This window comes from Aphelocoma coerulescens, chromosome 4 (genome assembly GCF_041296385.1).
Source record: "Aphelocoma coerulescens isolate FSJ_1873_10779 chromosome 4, UR_Acoe_1.0, whole genome shotgun sequence".
NCBI lineage: Eukaryota > Metazoa > Chordata > Aves > Passeriformes > Corvidae > Aphelocoma > Aphelocoma coerulescens.
Genome location: NC_091017.1, coordinates 75,297,243 through 75,313,954, shown reverse-complemented (window position 1 = coordinate 75,313,954; position 16,712 = coordinate 75,297,243). Strand labels below are relative to the sequence as shown.

Genomic DNA, 16,712 nt, shown 5'->3' with positions numbered 1-16,712 from the left:
TTTTCTTGTTTTGTTTTTCATGACCTGTTTCACTTTTATTTTATAGAGCCACTCACTGAAGTAAATTTACTGTAAAAAAAAATGTATGTAGTAAAATATTATGTACCTTAACTAACACTCCTCACTGTTGATTGAAAATGGAAATTAATAATGAAAAGTAACAAGGAGGGAATAAAAGGTATGAGTGGAAGTCGAAGGGGTCAAAGTTTGCCATGCTGGCCATTAATGATATTCAACAGTAGAGAAAGAAAAAAATTTTACTTTTTCATGAAAGTCAGTGGTAAAAAAAATCATTTCTGCACTGAGATGAAAACAACTTTAGCGGTTTCACACTAATTAAAAAAAAAAAAAAATGCACCAGTCAAGATGAACTTATCTCTATTGTGGATATTTGTCCTGGAATAAATAGGTCTGATGTAGAACAAGTTTATAAATGCAGTTTTCATAGCCCGTGGTATTAGTATGCAAAATAGTTTGGTTTCTTTTCTTCTTTTGCTTTCCATTTGTGTGAATATATGTGTTATATATCTATGCATATAGATAAGAAACAAATACACTTACCTGTATATAATGTACATTTCTATACATGAATATTTTTATGTAAGCAACTGGAATTTTGACAAAAAAAGTATATAAGTCAGTCTGAAACACTTTTCTTAAATGAAATTCCACCAAAACTGCCATTTTCTTGTGTAACATTCGCTTCTTAAAAGATTTGCAAAGACTTGTAGTATGAGCTTTTTCACCAAATGTACCTGAAAGACATGACCAAACTTCATAACAATGAGAAGAATACACAGGCAGGAGGAATATGTACATGAGAAATAAGGCAGAAATTTACTCTGTCTACATAGATCTATTAAAGAGCAGTAAGGAATTAAAAATATCTGGTTGGAAACCAGGTATCTTGCATTCCCAATGTCTGATTACATGGAATAGTAAAGCCCTTTCCTGGAGGAAAAGCATTATAATATCTATATTAGAAGCCTTGCAATATTTATGGTGGACTGATGGGGTGCCTTATGGTGTTACACAGGGTGGCAGCTTGGTGTGAGGCTAATGAGGGCCCAAATGCCAGAGGCCTGACAGAGCTGCCACTGGAAGGAGATATCACAGAGACACCTGGCAGACAGGGAGATATTCAAGGCACTCATAGTTTTGTCACTTTAGGCATATATTCAGTAAAGAGAGTTGATGGGAACATAGATCTTAACTGTTCACTGAAGATTTGAACACTTCTCTTCTAGGCAGGTGCTTTTTTAGCCATCCTGTGTGCTGTTGAGAACTGTCTTTCTTAATTTACCCATTCTTTCTCCCATTTTCTTGCCCACAAGTCTGCCTTGTGCATGGGTCAGCCCAGAAGCAGACGAGATTCACAGCACTGTTCATTTTGGAGGGCTTAGGGAGATGGTAACAGTTGTTTATTCAAACATATCCAATGCATCTCATCCTGGCTGGATATTAATGGCATTTTGTCTAATAAAACAATTATGTCATCTTTTGTCACAAAGCAACTCAGTGTGATCTCTGACATGTCCAACTTTCCTAGCTGAGTGTTGGTTTATCAATAACTAAAAAGGTAAATATTTGAAAGGTCCTGGGGATTTGTTGTAATCAACTTCTTTGTTCCCTAGTCTTATTCTTATGTTTGGCTACAACACATATGACAATCCTTATCCAAATTCTTCTTCTTAGCTATAGGAAATTTTTGATTCTGGTTTTATTCTGACACCCCCTAAGAATGTAAGACCTAAATTCCTGGCATCTAAATTCCTGGGGCATGATTGCAACCAGCAAAAGTACTCTGTTAGCAACACAGTTTTCCTCTCATAGGTACATTCAGAATGCCTCTGACAGGGATTTGTTCTCTTGATATTTTAAGATTAAAAGTTCATGGCTACCGTACCTGTTCTGTATGCAGAGAAGCCAGATGGAGCCATGACTCATTCTAAATATTTCTTTTGAGGTTAGCATAAGTGAATTGCTTTTCAGGTGGAATCCATCAGGTCCCCAGAATATGTTCCTGTCTACAAATTCTTCCTGCTGCATTATATTGCTCTTCTTCAAAATGTTAAATGTCTTGATTTGCATTTGCAGGAGTTGATTGAACCCTTGTTCTTGTTTCCATTGCATTTTATCCTTTTTCTCATTGTAATTTTTAGTTCATGTTTCTTTCAGAGCCATTGTTATATGGGCTTAATTTTCAAATCATTTTACATATATATCTTTTTCTATTGTCACTATGAATTGTGATAAAAATGTTGGCTTTATTTTTTTTCCTTCTCATTTATTACTTTGCTAACATTCTGAAATCCCCAGTTGCATCTTCTGATGGAGACTGAATGAAATGCTGTCTTCATTTAGAAAATTATTCTATGCAGTAACTGTGTAAGAGTGTTTTTTCCAGGAAAAAGAAAGAAAGAAAGAAAGAAAGAAAGAAAGAAGTAAAGAAATTCTCATTTTTTACCAAATCATGTTCTAAGCAAAAGTTTCAATGGTTCCACCACAGTGATCTCTGAGGGAGATTTCAGAATAGAGGGTCCCCATTTTCAGTAAAAGATCCAAAACCTGTGATGACTAAAATCCTAATTCCTTACACTTGGGATTCCTTACCTTAGGGGTGAGGGGAACTCAGGCCCATGAGCAGCAGGATCATGAGTGGAAGGTGTCCCTGCCCACGGGAGTTGGAACTGGATGGTCTTCAAGGTCCCTTCCAACACAAACCATTCTGTGCTTTTGTGTTTCTGTGAAAACCTGACACCATGTGAGACAAACCTGAACTCGGAATCACTTTACAGAGACGACCAAGGTGGCTCATTCTGACTTAGTCTCTAACAATATAATCACATTCAGGTGATGCTGTGCCAGAAAAACTTATCTCTGTTTTGGGACAAGCTTTGATTGTTGTCAACATCTGGGATTCATCACTGAATGAATTCTGAATGCGAAAGTCAGTGTTGAAACTACCAACTAACCCTAAAACTCTGTATCTTACCTATTACCTCTCTGTACCACCTTACCTATCCCTACCTTTCCCTTCCTGTAGTGAGACTGGAAAGCAAGAGGGAAGATAAATTATCTTCATTGGCTTATATATCTAAGATACAGGGCCTTAAATAAAAATTATGGTGAATGTATAAGTGATTGATTGGAGCGTGTTGTTTGCATTGTATTCGGAAATGAAAATGTAGGAAGGAGGGAATTTCAATAGCAAAGTGGAAATGGTTGTCATCAGGATTAATGGTAAATGATCATTCATGTCTGCCTTATCTCACGCTAAGTTTTCTTCAGTAGAATTTTAATAGTGTAGACTTTATTGTGCATTATGGTGATAAGATCCTGCCAATGTTTAGTTGAGCTGGTTAATTTACAGGAGCTAATTTAAAAGGCAGCTCTTGTGTTAGGGAATCTGTCCTGTTGGATTGATAACCCAGCTTTTAGGATATTATTTCCATGGAAGCAGATCTTCATCTTTTCTCCCCATCTATGCCCTTGTGCTCCAGCTTCTAATTATTCAAGTGTGAAGGGAATTTCCTTCATTTTTAGACACAAACATCCTCACCACATGATTTATTAGGTTGTCTGTAAAGTGAACTGGTTATTTAGGCTTGTAACTATTTCTATAGAATTTTGTGGTATGTTAAGTTTGTGCACAGGGATAAATATAAACTCTATTTCATTTAATCCTGTCTTGGAGAGAGATTTTTCTTCTGAAAACATTTTTATGTATTTACTCACAAGTTTTATCATCAAATGTAACCATTTAGCATACAACTCATGTATGCTTATAACATTTCACAGGCACTTTTCTCACCACTGAAATTGAACCACCGATGTTGAATGTGGCAGCTCTTTAACAATTCTCATCTGTGCAATGTGAGAGTTTAAACAGAAAATGGCCTTACTACTTTCCCAGCTTTAATGCATATTCAAGCATTTTCTGTCAGCTGTCATTTACTTCCCTCAATTCCTTTGTGTGTGGCACTGGCTGCCATTTCTGTTGTCACTCTGAACTGAATCCTAGGATCTCCTTGAAAGATTTTCTTCTATATTGGCCTTTGTACAACTCTCAGCAGTCCAGGATTTAGAGAAATTTCAACTAATCCATTGAAAAATGTGACTGGCAAAATTAAATTCTCTGCCTGGTTCTCGCAGCCAACCCTCATCTGTTCATCAGCCATAGTAAAAGATGTAATAGAGATTTAGCAGCAAAGGATTTCAAATTCTCACATCTTTTCTGCTCACTTTCTGCACACACCCAGACAATAAAGTTTTACTGGCACAAATGTTCACAGCAAATGAAAATCAAATCCTCATATGAGCATCTCTAGATGGTGAGATTTAAATCTGAAAGGCATCCTATGGGAAGTCCTTCTGTGTTCACCCATTCAAGGAGCAGGAAGATAGGAAACATGGCATATTTTATAATTGAAAGTGATAAGCAACACATGTTGTATCTCAAGTACTTGCACTCAGTCCCCAGGGAGAAATACTGGGAGATGGCAATAGTGAAATAAATTCATACAGCATCCAATCTAATACTCATTAAAATGAATGAAAAGACAGTTTGAAATTGGACTAGGCCTATAGGTCCCAGCCTAGTAAGGTACTCAAGCACGTGAGAAGGCATTGTTTTTAAGCTTGTACTTAAAGTTATGCACATGTTTAAATGCCAAGTTCCTTTGAGGCCAGAATACATTAAACAAGACACAGTAACTTGCCCTGCAGGGGAAACAAAAAAAAAAAAGGCTAAATTTGCTTGATACATTTTAAATGTTTAACAAAACATATCCAGCAGCTCAATGGAGATATTAAAAGAAAGTTTTCTACAGAGTTTGCATTGGCAGAATGCTAAATGATTCACCTTTTGGAAGTGGCAGTATCACAGATGCCATCAGATAATTTCTCCAAATCCTTTGAGGCTGGGTTCTTGGGTTTTTTTTGCAGATCATTGTTCTGTATTATTCAAGTGTGCTTTGGTGATGAGAATTATAAACCTCGTGTTTTGTCTTTTCCCTTAGAAATACAGAGTAAAGCACTTCAGCAAAAGTCTACTCAAACCAAGTATACTTAAATCCTAATATTTCATGACTCTATGCTCCACACTGGATTCTAGAGGCAAAACCTATTCAGAATATGTCCTCCAATTTTTTTCCCTAGACTTGTGTTTTATTTTGAAACATTTTTATTAAAATATTAACCAGATCTGGTCTCCAGAAGTTTATAAAAGCTACATCTTATAGCTGTAGTTGAGTTTTTCTGTCTTTTTAAAGTCAAATAGAGTTTTCCTCTGCAAGCAATCCCGGTACTGGTGAGTGCCAACATCAGGAGAAGGGATGTCATCTGTACCTACTTTAGAAAGAAAGATTATTGAAAAACATTTCAGAGGAGTTTTGCATCTGAGGAATACCAAAGCTAGGTTGTGCCTGGAATACATTGCTGAACTTACATTTTAAATTACTTGGACATGAACAAAACCTGCCTAAACAAAACCAGAAGAAAATGGAACTTTGTAGGCAATAATGTAAGGAATGGGCAGAGGCAATGGACCGTATTAATATTGCAATTTTAATTTGAATTTCTAGTCTACTCTGATTGCAAATCACTGCTTACTTTAATACTTTAATGTCTCTGTACATGAAATGTGCCAATTTCCAGGCTGTTAAACAAAGAAATCATATTTATTCTCAGAAATATGGAATGTACATTATTGGAATGTTTTGTTTTGCTTTGTTATCAACTTTGTCATAGAATGAAAGAAATTCAGTTTCAGATTGCATTCAAACCAGAAATTATTGATACTTTATCTGCTGCTGTTATGACAGTTAAAGATCTTTCTGTATTTCAATTCTGAAATCTTAAATTTGATACACTGCCTCTCAGGCATTTAATAAGAAACAAATCCTTAACAAATTTTAAGTTGAAAAATAACATCATGCATCTCGTCTCATTATCTTTTCTCTGACGTGCTTCCTTTGTAACTTATCACTTTGTGAATGTGCACATCCAAACATTATAAATCAAATTTCATACCTGTATAAAGCACTGAAATAAATGGCTTCATGCTGGCGTAGAAAATCCAGTGATGAACTGGGCTCTGATCCTGCTTATTTTGTTTTCCTGGGAAATAAGAAAGGAAGACAAAGACAAGTAAAACATCAAGAAGAAGATCAAATGTGAGACAACACAAATGGCCTGAAATTGATTCCTTTTACTCTGGTGACATTTCATTAACTTCAGGGAAGTTTTGGAGGATTTTATAGAGAGGCAAGTGAGAAGACAATAGGGAAAAAGGAAAGAAAGTCTTTTCTTCCAGACCCCAACAGCCTGATTTGCTGAACTGTGATTTTATATAGGGAAGAGCAGTACACTTCTTTCAATTCTCCAAAATCAACTTGTCTCTTATCTCTTTATTCATATGTGACTTTGCATCTCATTTATATCAAGATTTTTTGGGGAAAATCCCAGCCATGCAGCAGCCTGGAAAAAAGGCTCATGCTAAAAATCCTAATCACTATTCTGATATTTTTTATTGAAAGTTCTCTAAACATTTTTACTAGTCACAATAAGAGGCTGTGACTATGTGATTATCCAGAAATGTTCCAGGAAGATGGGTCATCTAAGGAAACCAAATATATTGTGTTTTCTATCTGCTGGTGACTATTTTTTAGTTACTTCTACCAGAATAAAATGTGCAAACACAGAGCCACTGGGAAGTGGAGCTTTTTAATTAAGATTAAGCAATGAACAGTAGTCTGTATTTGGAATATCCCCTGTTCCACATATTCAGTGGGGAAAAATGAACACTAAAACACTTCCTGACTCAAAAATCAGGCTGTAACCAGAAGTAGGCCAAAAGTTCCTGCTATTTTTATCATTGTACAGTTTAGTACTTCTCCTGTTTTAGGCGAAACATTCAAATTTTAGGATGGGCCTCAGCTTGCAGATTCTGCTACATCTAAAAGTAGATGTCTGTGAGAGTCTGGAGGCAGTTGCTGCAAACCAGGGATCTGGAGCCACTCCAAACACATCAGCAGAGCTGTGGCACCTCCTCAAGTTTGGATGGTGTGGAGAAAAACACACATCTTCTGGATTTGTGGCTGCAAGCCATGTTGGGTGTCCTAGAGTGTCCCGAATGACACAGGTGGATTTGGCAAATGAACTGAATTCATAGACTCCATGGCAGCCATGAAGACCTGAAAAAAATAACATGATAAAAACTGTTAAGCAGACCTCCACCAAATAGCTGTTATGGTTCTGTTAAGTTCACAGCCAGGGCAGACCTTATCAGTGTCATAATTACAGAAGCAAATTCAGGTTCAGTCTGATGGACCCCACTTTTGCTGGACAAATCAGTGTCATGGCAGTCAGGAGAGCTACTTTGCTGTAGCAAACGTAAATTACTCTGTGACTGTAGAACAGCTGATAACAAAAGATGAATAAATGTCCCAGAGAAGCTGTGGCTGCCCCATCCTTGGAAGTGTCCAAGGCCAGGCTGGATGGGGCTAGGAGCCACCTGGGATAGTGGGAGGTATCCCTGCCCATGGCAGGGGGTTAGAATTGGATGATCTTTAAGGTTCCTTGCAACCCAAACCATTCTGTTGTTCTATGATTTTTCACTTTGCCTAGAAAATAAATAATAAAATATTCTGTAACTCAGGCTGCGAACTGAATTCAAGAACTTGTCTGATTTCAATACTTGCATACAGCTGGTGCTCTTGTTCTTTGAAATCTGTCAGTTTTATTTTCTATTTTAAAATATGTTTTAAAAACTTCATGACAGTCAGGCAGCACCAGTATGAATGTAAGTTTTATAGCCAACTAAAATCCATAAAAATCTGTATTCCTTATAGAGATTAATGCAGCTGCTGGTGCAAACAGCAGTGCCCCAAGGTGTGCTTATATTATTTTGTGAATGATACCTGCTGTGAAGGGTGGTTGAGCACAAAGCTGCCAGATGCTCTCTGTGACTTGCATATTTGTAAGTCACATTTGTGCATTCAGATGACTTTGGTGTAAATGATAAAATTATGGAACAAAGGAAAAAGTCTTTAGCAGGCCTGAATTTCACCTCATGACTGCAATGACAGAGCATTTGATGGACTTTTAATGCAACTAAATTTAATTCAGAAGAAACATAACTGTGTCATCATTCCTCCTGTTTTCAGCTGGTGCAGTTTTCTCTCCCAAGCCTTTAAGGGTTGCAAAGGTGAAGCAAATGTGCTTCTGTGTATTTATTGATGTCACACATAACTTCATCCAGAAGAGTTCTTGATGGGTTCAGTTTGTCAGAACAGTGCCATGAGGAAAGGACGAAATTCTTCTTAGTCTTTATAAAAATGCAAATGTGAAGTTATCCATCACTGTGGTGTTATCTAGAGACCTCAACAAATGCTTCATCCCTTGTGCTGTTCTCCTGTCAGACTGAGGAGCTCCTGGAGGTCTTCTAGGTTAAATTTGCAGTAAAAAAGAGGTGAAAGAAAACACTGAGATGGAGATGTTCATAGCAAATATTCCTATGAGATAGGGAATGTGCTGATCAATCACCCGGAGACAGATCTGAATTTACTCCTGGTGGCATCTGGAGATGACCCAAGGATTTGTGTTCTATTAGATAAAAAAGAGTACACTAATGACATGAAGAACTTGGTTTTACTTGATGATTTTGGATGTCTCAAACAAATCATGTGTCAGCACAGCTGAATAAAATATTAGAGACCATGGAGCAATGAATGTCAGTCATGCAGAAGGTGTGCTGGAAATTTAAGGAAGTACAAGGATCTAAGAGTTCTACAGTCAAGAAAACCAAGCCTTTTGTGAAAAGGTATGATTGTGATTCCTGATGTACAAAGCAGGGATTAATTCATTAAAAATGAAAATTAACAGTAGCTTTCCTGTGACATCTGTGAGCCCAGTATTGGAATACTGTGTACTCAGTGAGAAGGCTCAGTGATTTTAGTAGGATATTAAAAAGATGAAAAACGAGCAGACAAGAGGCACAAATAAAGGCTTTTGAAGACATAAGAAATGCCACAGAGTGATAAATATTTGGATTTTCACAAGGAGATTGAGAACGGACTTCATTAGAGCACATAAATACTCTCTCTGAAGAAAATGCCAAGTGCTAAAGGACCTTTAATCATGCATAATTGTTGAAATTTAGAAATGGATTAATACAAATTCAAAACAAAGCACAAATCCTTAAGACGGAAAATAATTACAGCAAACTGCAAAAACTGTGGCACCTTCTCAGTCTCCTGAAATCCTCAGAGTTGTTCAAGGGTATAGAATAAAAAGTGACTGTCAGAAGTCTGTCAGAAGACTATTTGATGACATTAGGTGGTCTGTGATATATCAGAATCTAACTGAGACATCTAATCACTTGAAACTTTTTAAACTATGGAAAGAGCTTGTGTAGGCTCTCCAAGAATACCAAGAAGCAGAGGAATCAGGAAGTTTGAACAAGGAATTTCTCTTTTGCTGAGAAAGATGGATGATGTCAGGATGAACCGCAGAGAAGACTGGTAGCACAGCCAAAGTTTGAGGCAGGCTAAAACAAGCATGTGGATCCCTGGGAATACAAAAGCAGCTCGATCCCAAAGCCAAAGTGCTGCTTTGTGAGTGCTAGAAAGTTTTGCTGAAGGCTCACACACATTGTCTGGCCAAGCCTATTGACTCTTTCTTTGCTTTGTTTGCTCATATCGCTTCTAGCAATCTTTATTTGTCTTTCTTTCAGGAGCAGAGATAGGCTCGAGAATCCAGAGTAGATGGTCCTTTGGAACTTAGATGACATTTATTTATCCTTATGTCAGGCATCTGTAACAACACCAGTGGGAAGGATAAAACTCCCGTGTCCAAACATACTGATCTGTTAGCGTATATCAGAAAAAATTACTCTCCCAAAGGACTAAGTTCAAAAAGAAAATGAATTAAAGATATTGAGCATGAAAATGATCTTAAATAGGGAATATTAGGAAACTGAAATCTGAAGCTCTCCTGGGAGCACTTGTTTATCATATTTCCAACCCACTTTATGGATCAGATAATTATGGGCAGGTTCAACAAGGCTCAAATGTTTTTGCATTTTTTGCATCGCTAGAATTTCAAACCTTCTCAGATTCAGTGATATCATTAATCACAGTTAGTGATAAGCAAACATAAAAAGCTAAGCCCTCTCATTCTGTCTGAGTGTATTCAGATATGGATTCAGATTAATTTTTGGTTAATTTATCCATATTTCTCTAGTTTATGAGTACTTATTTACGCATTGCAAAAGACAGCACAGTGAGGAGATGTTAATGCAGTCTGTCCAAAGCAAAGACATCTCTTAGGTAAATATTTGGCAAGAGCTACAAAATATTTTACGCTTGGTATTAACTTTGGGGTCATTTTCCATAAGAGCAGGGCTCTGGTTTGTAAAAGCATCCACTGTTATTAAGCCTTTTTTGTTCCAATTACAGAATCTAAAGCGACTGCTCTGCTCATAGAATTTATTCAGTGGTGCCTATATTAATTCCCTAAAATCTTCTGGTTAAACCTGCTAATATCACTTAAAAAGCCTTCTAATCTTGGAGACTTTAGATCATGGAACCGATCATGTTCTTGGATAAACTTTTGAAATGCTAAATTAACCTTCTTCTTAAACTGTGTGACTCATTTCTTATGTAAATTTATCTGTCTTTGGACCCCAGAGATAACATTTTGTTTGTTCAGGGATTCCTTTTGTCAATATAGACATTTCCCCTTCATCTGTATGGTGCATATCCATAAAACGTGACCAGACTGAGATCCCTTGGCTTCCCTGTAGGATATTTATGAGTAGATGATAATCTTACAGATGACAGGGAAATTGCAAGGCTTGGGTCTTGTCTTCAGGGAAACCCATTTGGTTTTTTATACAGTTGCTTCTGCAGTAGTACTGTTCACTATGGTAGCCAAGGTAATGATGATTTCTGATGATGCTTAAATTTTGTGTAAAAAATTCCTTACTTCCTAAGCTTTCCTGTACAGTTGAGGGCATTTCTTATCAATCATAAAGTGAAACAAGAGAAAAGAGCTCAATTTTGATGCTTTAGCCATTCTTTTCTCTTGCCAAAAACATTTGAGAGTAAAGTTGTCTGAAGCAGATATTGCTTTAAATATGGTATCATATTCTGATGCTGCCTAAATTTTTAATTAACCCTGGTTATATATATATATATTTATGCAGATTCACCCCAAACTACCACCAGAGAGATCAAAACCTATTAATGTTGTGCCTCTAGTCAATAAACCTTAGTTAAGTATGGAATAGGCTTTCAATACAAGAAACAGAGGTTTTACTTTCTTAATATTCTTAATACTTTTTTGCCAAACACATTAATTTTTAGGCAAACTCTTCAAAGTCAGTGGCACTCTATGATTTATGTGCTTTACACGTTCACAGCATTATAGATAAATATAGTTTTGAACTTGTGTTTGTGTTTGTAAAGACAAGTACAGCTGGAGTACACAGTGTGAAATTGCGAGGAATTTTGTTTATGATTTCACTGCCTTGCTTTAATTATTGGAAGTCAACAAACAGACCAAACAAACAAGACAAATGACAACAACAACAAAATAATCAAAGAAGTGAGGATTTCAGGCCAGAAGAAGGCTTTATGATTAGGTTTGTGGGTTTCCCAAATTACAAGAAACCAAAAGGTGACTAAGTCAAAAGAAGAAACTTTGAGTTTATTTGTGATCCTGGAAATTATATTTTTTCTAGAGGTCCTTGTAGCTGAAACAATTCCACTTGGAGAATGAATAGCTATTACCTCAAATTATCAAAAATTATCTGCATGTTAATGGAATTTTTTAAAAAATAGGAGGTATTACACATTTCTGCTGTATAGGGCTTTTAGTATCAATTTATTGCTTTTTTTACTGCTAAACTAGTTAATAATTTATCCAGTATCTATTTACACACAGAAATACTATTCCTGTAATTCCTAACTTCAAGATATATTTAATTCTAGGATTAAAAATCAAGTTTGTGAATGATTTTATGTAAACGTAGAATGAATTTCCATCGTGAAATTGGTTCCTTTCCTACCAAAACAGAAGGAAGGAATAAAATAGAACAAGTAAAAATGAACAATAGCTTATACTTTCATTAAAGGCTATTTACACATTGCAGGGTTATGCCATTTCTCATGGAAAGATTATTATTCTTTTTCTAAGTCAAGATTTTAGGTTTTTTATATGCTTCTCCAGGTTGTCTCTTTTATGCTTTTGCCAATAGAATAATCAGCTGTGCAGAGCTGTGATCCAGCAGGTCAAGGAAAAATATGTGGGGTTTTCTAGGCCTCATGCAAAAAATTATTTGCCTTCCCTATGGGAAGGGGTTTGAAAGGGCCAGTTGAATCTGGAAAATGGTCACAGGACTGGTGAGCAATAGCAACACCCACAGTTTTGCAAATTTACTGAAATAATTATCCACAGTTTCAGACTGTAAAAATGTAGGTACCCTCGTGCAATTATTACCACTGCTTCACCATGCTCCTTGTTCCCATACATAGGCACTTATTTTAGTATATTGGTCATTTCTACATTTTTATGGTGAAGTGTTAAAACTTGAAGTGTCATCATCAATAGATTCTGTTGAAAGGTCTAACACCAGTCTGGCAAAAAAAAAAAAAAAAAAAAAAAGAATAGGTAAAGTTAAAATTGTGATTTTCTAACATAATCCACATTTATTTTTATCACACTGAGAAGCTCTTTCCCAAAGTTCCTCTTAAATAAAGTAATATATTATTGTCATTATTATTATTGTTGTTGTTGTTGTTGTTGTTGTTGTTGCTATTCACTTTGTTTCTATTTCTTTGCAGCTCAGCAAAGATTTAGCATCACCTTGGAGACACCAGCCTGTGAAGTAGGATGTAAATAACCATCACCAATTACAACTTGAAGGTGATTTTATATTAAATTAATTGATCATTTCTCGTCAGTGTCTGATAGATCCAAATCCCCAAGAGACAGAATGAATACAGGCAGAAAACCTCCCTTGAGCAGATCCAATGCCCAATGATGAGGAAAAACTTGCACTTTTCCAGTCTCACCGTCCTTTTCACAGACAACTCCTTCAGAACTGTCAGCCTGGAAGCTCCAACCAGAATTTACCTCATTCAGAAGAAATTCATATTACTCATTTTTAATTCATTATCCCTCATTTCAGCTATAAGCTTTTGACTGCTTCAGTGTGGTTACTTCTTTTTTCTTTCTAATATCTCACTTCCCCAGCCATTCACCCACTGCCAGTTTCATTTCTCTGTAATGCCATAGGTGAGCTGTTTTCATCTCCACTGTTCCTAAGAACATTAGTTTGCAAAAGGCTCCTTGCAAGACAGAATTATACAGACAAAAAAGAAGTCAGAAGCACTTACAGGAAAAAGAGATTACACTAGATGTCTTCATCCTGACACTTAAATAGAGTGTGACATTCTTAAAATATTAGTAGAACATGGGACGTCAAGAAAATAGTAAAATATTTGTGTTCTGTTAACAAAAAAAAGAGATGTGTAGATGCATAAAGGGAGATTCAAAGCCAGGTATGACAGGGTGAGTTAGGAAAAAAAGAGATCTATTAAGGCAGTAATACTATCATGTGGAGGAAACAGTATTGTACCTTAAAACAGATGAAAGCTTCTCTCTACGGCATGAAAAAGATAAAAAAGAAAAGCAATAAATTCTGCATAATCCAAACTCATTGTTCAAGCCATGCACTGCTCATTGCCTGGCACCAGCCAAAGGATAAACATCAGTGCTATGTATGTAAAGGCTGCTTTCATAAATATTTAAAAAGTACTACACTGAGTCAGCGCAGTAAATAATACCATTTATTAAAATAGATAGAATATGTGAATTAAGGTCACTTGCTGGCACAAAGAATAGAGGCATCAGCCTAAGCCTGCTCAACCCTGGGATCAGCAGATTCGGTTTTTTCCCACTCAAAGAAACATTAACTGAAATATGCAATGAGAGAGCAGTTCAAGCCTGTGACCCTCTCAAGTGCTGCTTCTGGTTCAAGAACAGTTTACAGGGGCTAGGAAGAAAAAAAGGGAACTAAAAAATCCTCCCCACAATAAGCGATTCCTGTGTCAAACTCATAACAGTTTGTAAATGTGTGAATGCATTTCTTTTAGAAAATTACTGATTCTAGAATGTCAGGGGATGAAATATTCACTGTCCACCCAAGTATAATGTTCCAATGGTTGATTTCATTCATCCTCAAAATGTTTCCCTTATTTCTGTTCTGAATTTTTCTCCCTCCAGCTTCCACCCATAGTGTCTCATTATACTTTTGTCTGATAAATTAAAGGGGTCTCAGAAATATTTTTATGTTAATACTGATCATAATTCTATAAGTTGAATTTTGATGTTATTGAAGCTGATTTGACTTTTCATAACTTTTTTTTTTTTTATTCTTGCACTTAATGAATACAGGAATGTTAAGTTGCAATGCCTGACATATTTAATATTGCTTTATTTTAGTCTCTGCACCTGTTCAACAACCTGAATGACTATTGATAATTAGGGGGATTTCTAAGTGTCCCAGTCAGTATATTTGTTTTTCTAAAATGTTTTCCAAAACCTGAATGACCCTGGAAGATCTCTTTTTCTTGCCATAGCCAATGACCTTGTCATAGGATAATGTTTAAAATCCTCCTTTTCCTGTCTGAAGTGATATTATATTTTTAGAAAGGGATGCACTTCAGAAAAAAAAAGATCAGTCCTTGAGACTTGGTATGCAACAGGACATGGAAAATAGTTTAAAATTAAATCACATTATGAAATGTAGCTGGTCAGTATAATTTTAATTTTGAAGAAACTGCTTTAAGGCAACCTCACACTGACCCACTTTCTTGCTGTCATTTCCTCAATAAAAATTGATAACACATTCTTGCCCTTGCAGAATTTCCATATTGACAGAGGAAATTTAACTCCCTGCATGATTAATGGCCGAGGTAGAGCTCTATCAAACATGCAGCACGCACTGGGATATTCGATGCCTCTGACAGCCCAAGAGTGATGATCCTTGGGAGGGATGGAAAGCAGACCATGACAAAATTGCAGTTGCTGATGCCTCCTGCCACATCAATAAAATGTCACTGCACAACAAATGGGACTCTTGACCTCATCACTTACAGTGGAGCAGATCATTTGTATAAACAAGTTATTTAGGTGCTTTAATGTACTTTGTGGTTGATTAATAGGGCTTCCCTTCACCTTCTGCACTTCAGATGCTAGAGAGTGCTTGAGAAGGGAGAGAAGCAAGGCACGGTCCTGGGGGTGAAGCAACATACTGGATATTTCAAATCTGTGCAGAGCTTTTCTGCAGATCTTTCGTTCTAAATTGAGCAAAGGACATACTTAAGGCTTCACCTTGAGAAAGTGTCATTCATGACTATGCCTGCAGGTACTATTGAAATACTCCAGAAATGCCAAATTAATGGCAAACTTTTTGTATGTGATAGTGTGAGACACGTGCCAAGGAGCACAGCAACCTAATTTTTAAACCAACTCAGCTGGTATTTGCTCTTCTGACTGCAGATATCTGCTCTCCTAGCAAACCATTAAATAGCTTTCATTGTGCTTCAGGTAATTTTTCTCTTTTCTTCCTCTTATTTTGGAATTTGAAAACATGGGAGAAAACAGAGCAGTTTCTGTTACAGCCAGAGCTGGTCTGGAACGTTGTGCTGTGTGCATTCATAGGCAAACAAGGATTTGCAGTAGAGGCAATGTTTTATTGAAGCAATGATTTAAACTAATGTTTTCCAAAATAGCAAAGTGTTCTGTGCCCATCTGTTTAACTTGTAAGGAATGAATTTTCAAAGGTCATTCCAGGTATGCCAGAATTTCAAGTTGTCATCAGTTTCTGAATTATAAGGCAGGAAAATGATTCAAAGGCAGGGCTGTCTGATTTCTGAGTTATTCCAGTATACAGGGAAGTCTTCCACTCCAGAGGACTCTACCTAAGCCAGTTATGGAGCCACCATGCACCAGGCAGCCTGTGCCTATTTATTTTCCTGAAAATAACACACGACTGAGTTTATTTTAATCTTCTAAGGAAACTTTTAGGTTTGCTTTGCCTTGGGTTTGTTTTTGTTTGGTTTGGTTTTGGTTTTTAGAAATTTTATGTCTCTGTTTCAATTTAGAACAAACCTATTTAAATAATTTCTGATTTTGTCTACTGAAAAAAATACAGCATTAATGAGGTAGATAAGATTCTTTATTCACTTTGCAGTCTTTATTTCTGTCCTTTTCTTTAGACCTGGATTTTGGAAAGTCTGGATAATTCTTTTACTTTTGTCTTTCTTATGGTTTCTTGGCACCATTCAAAGTGAAAAGAGGACATTGCTGAACAAAACAGTAAAATCTGTCCTTAAGTTCCAGTTCCAGCTAGAGAGAGAAAGAGCTTAGAAAACTGTCAGGAATACCTGTTCATGTCCATTATAAGTTATAAACCTTTTCTAGTGTAATTATAAAATTAATTTAAAAATCAGGTGGCTTACCTATACAGTCCAAGGCATTTAGGGAGGCTCTTTGGATTCTCACCTCTTAAAAGAGCTGCAAGAACAAGTAGACTGCATTATGCAGTCACATATGATGCATTATTTTACATATTTTTTGCTTAATTTTTTGTGCATTAGCCCTTACATTAAAGCAAGAGTGGAACATTTTGTATTTTTGCC

At 36.4% G+C, this 16,712-nt stretch overlaps 1 long non-coding RNA gene across 2 annotated transcripts in view; it reads left to right on the top strand.

The window, feature by feature from the left end:
- The window catches only part of LOC138109188 (uncharacterized), a 132,874-nt gene extending 117,747 nt beyond the window's left edge, over positions 1–15,127 (top strand). For both annotated transcript variants that reach the window (XR_011150345.1, XR_011150343.1), the window contains 2 exons: positions 12,849–12,930; positions 14,933–15,127. This is a non-coding gene — a long non-coding RNA (uncharacterized lncRNA). The remainder of the gene's footprint in view (positions 1–12,848; positions 12,931–14,932) is intronic.
- Positions 15,128–16,712: the final 1,585 nt, after the last annotated feature.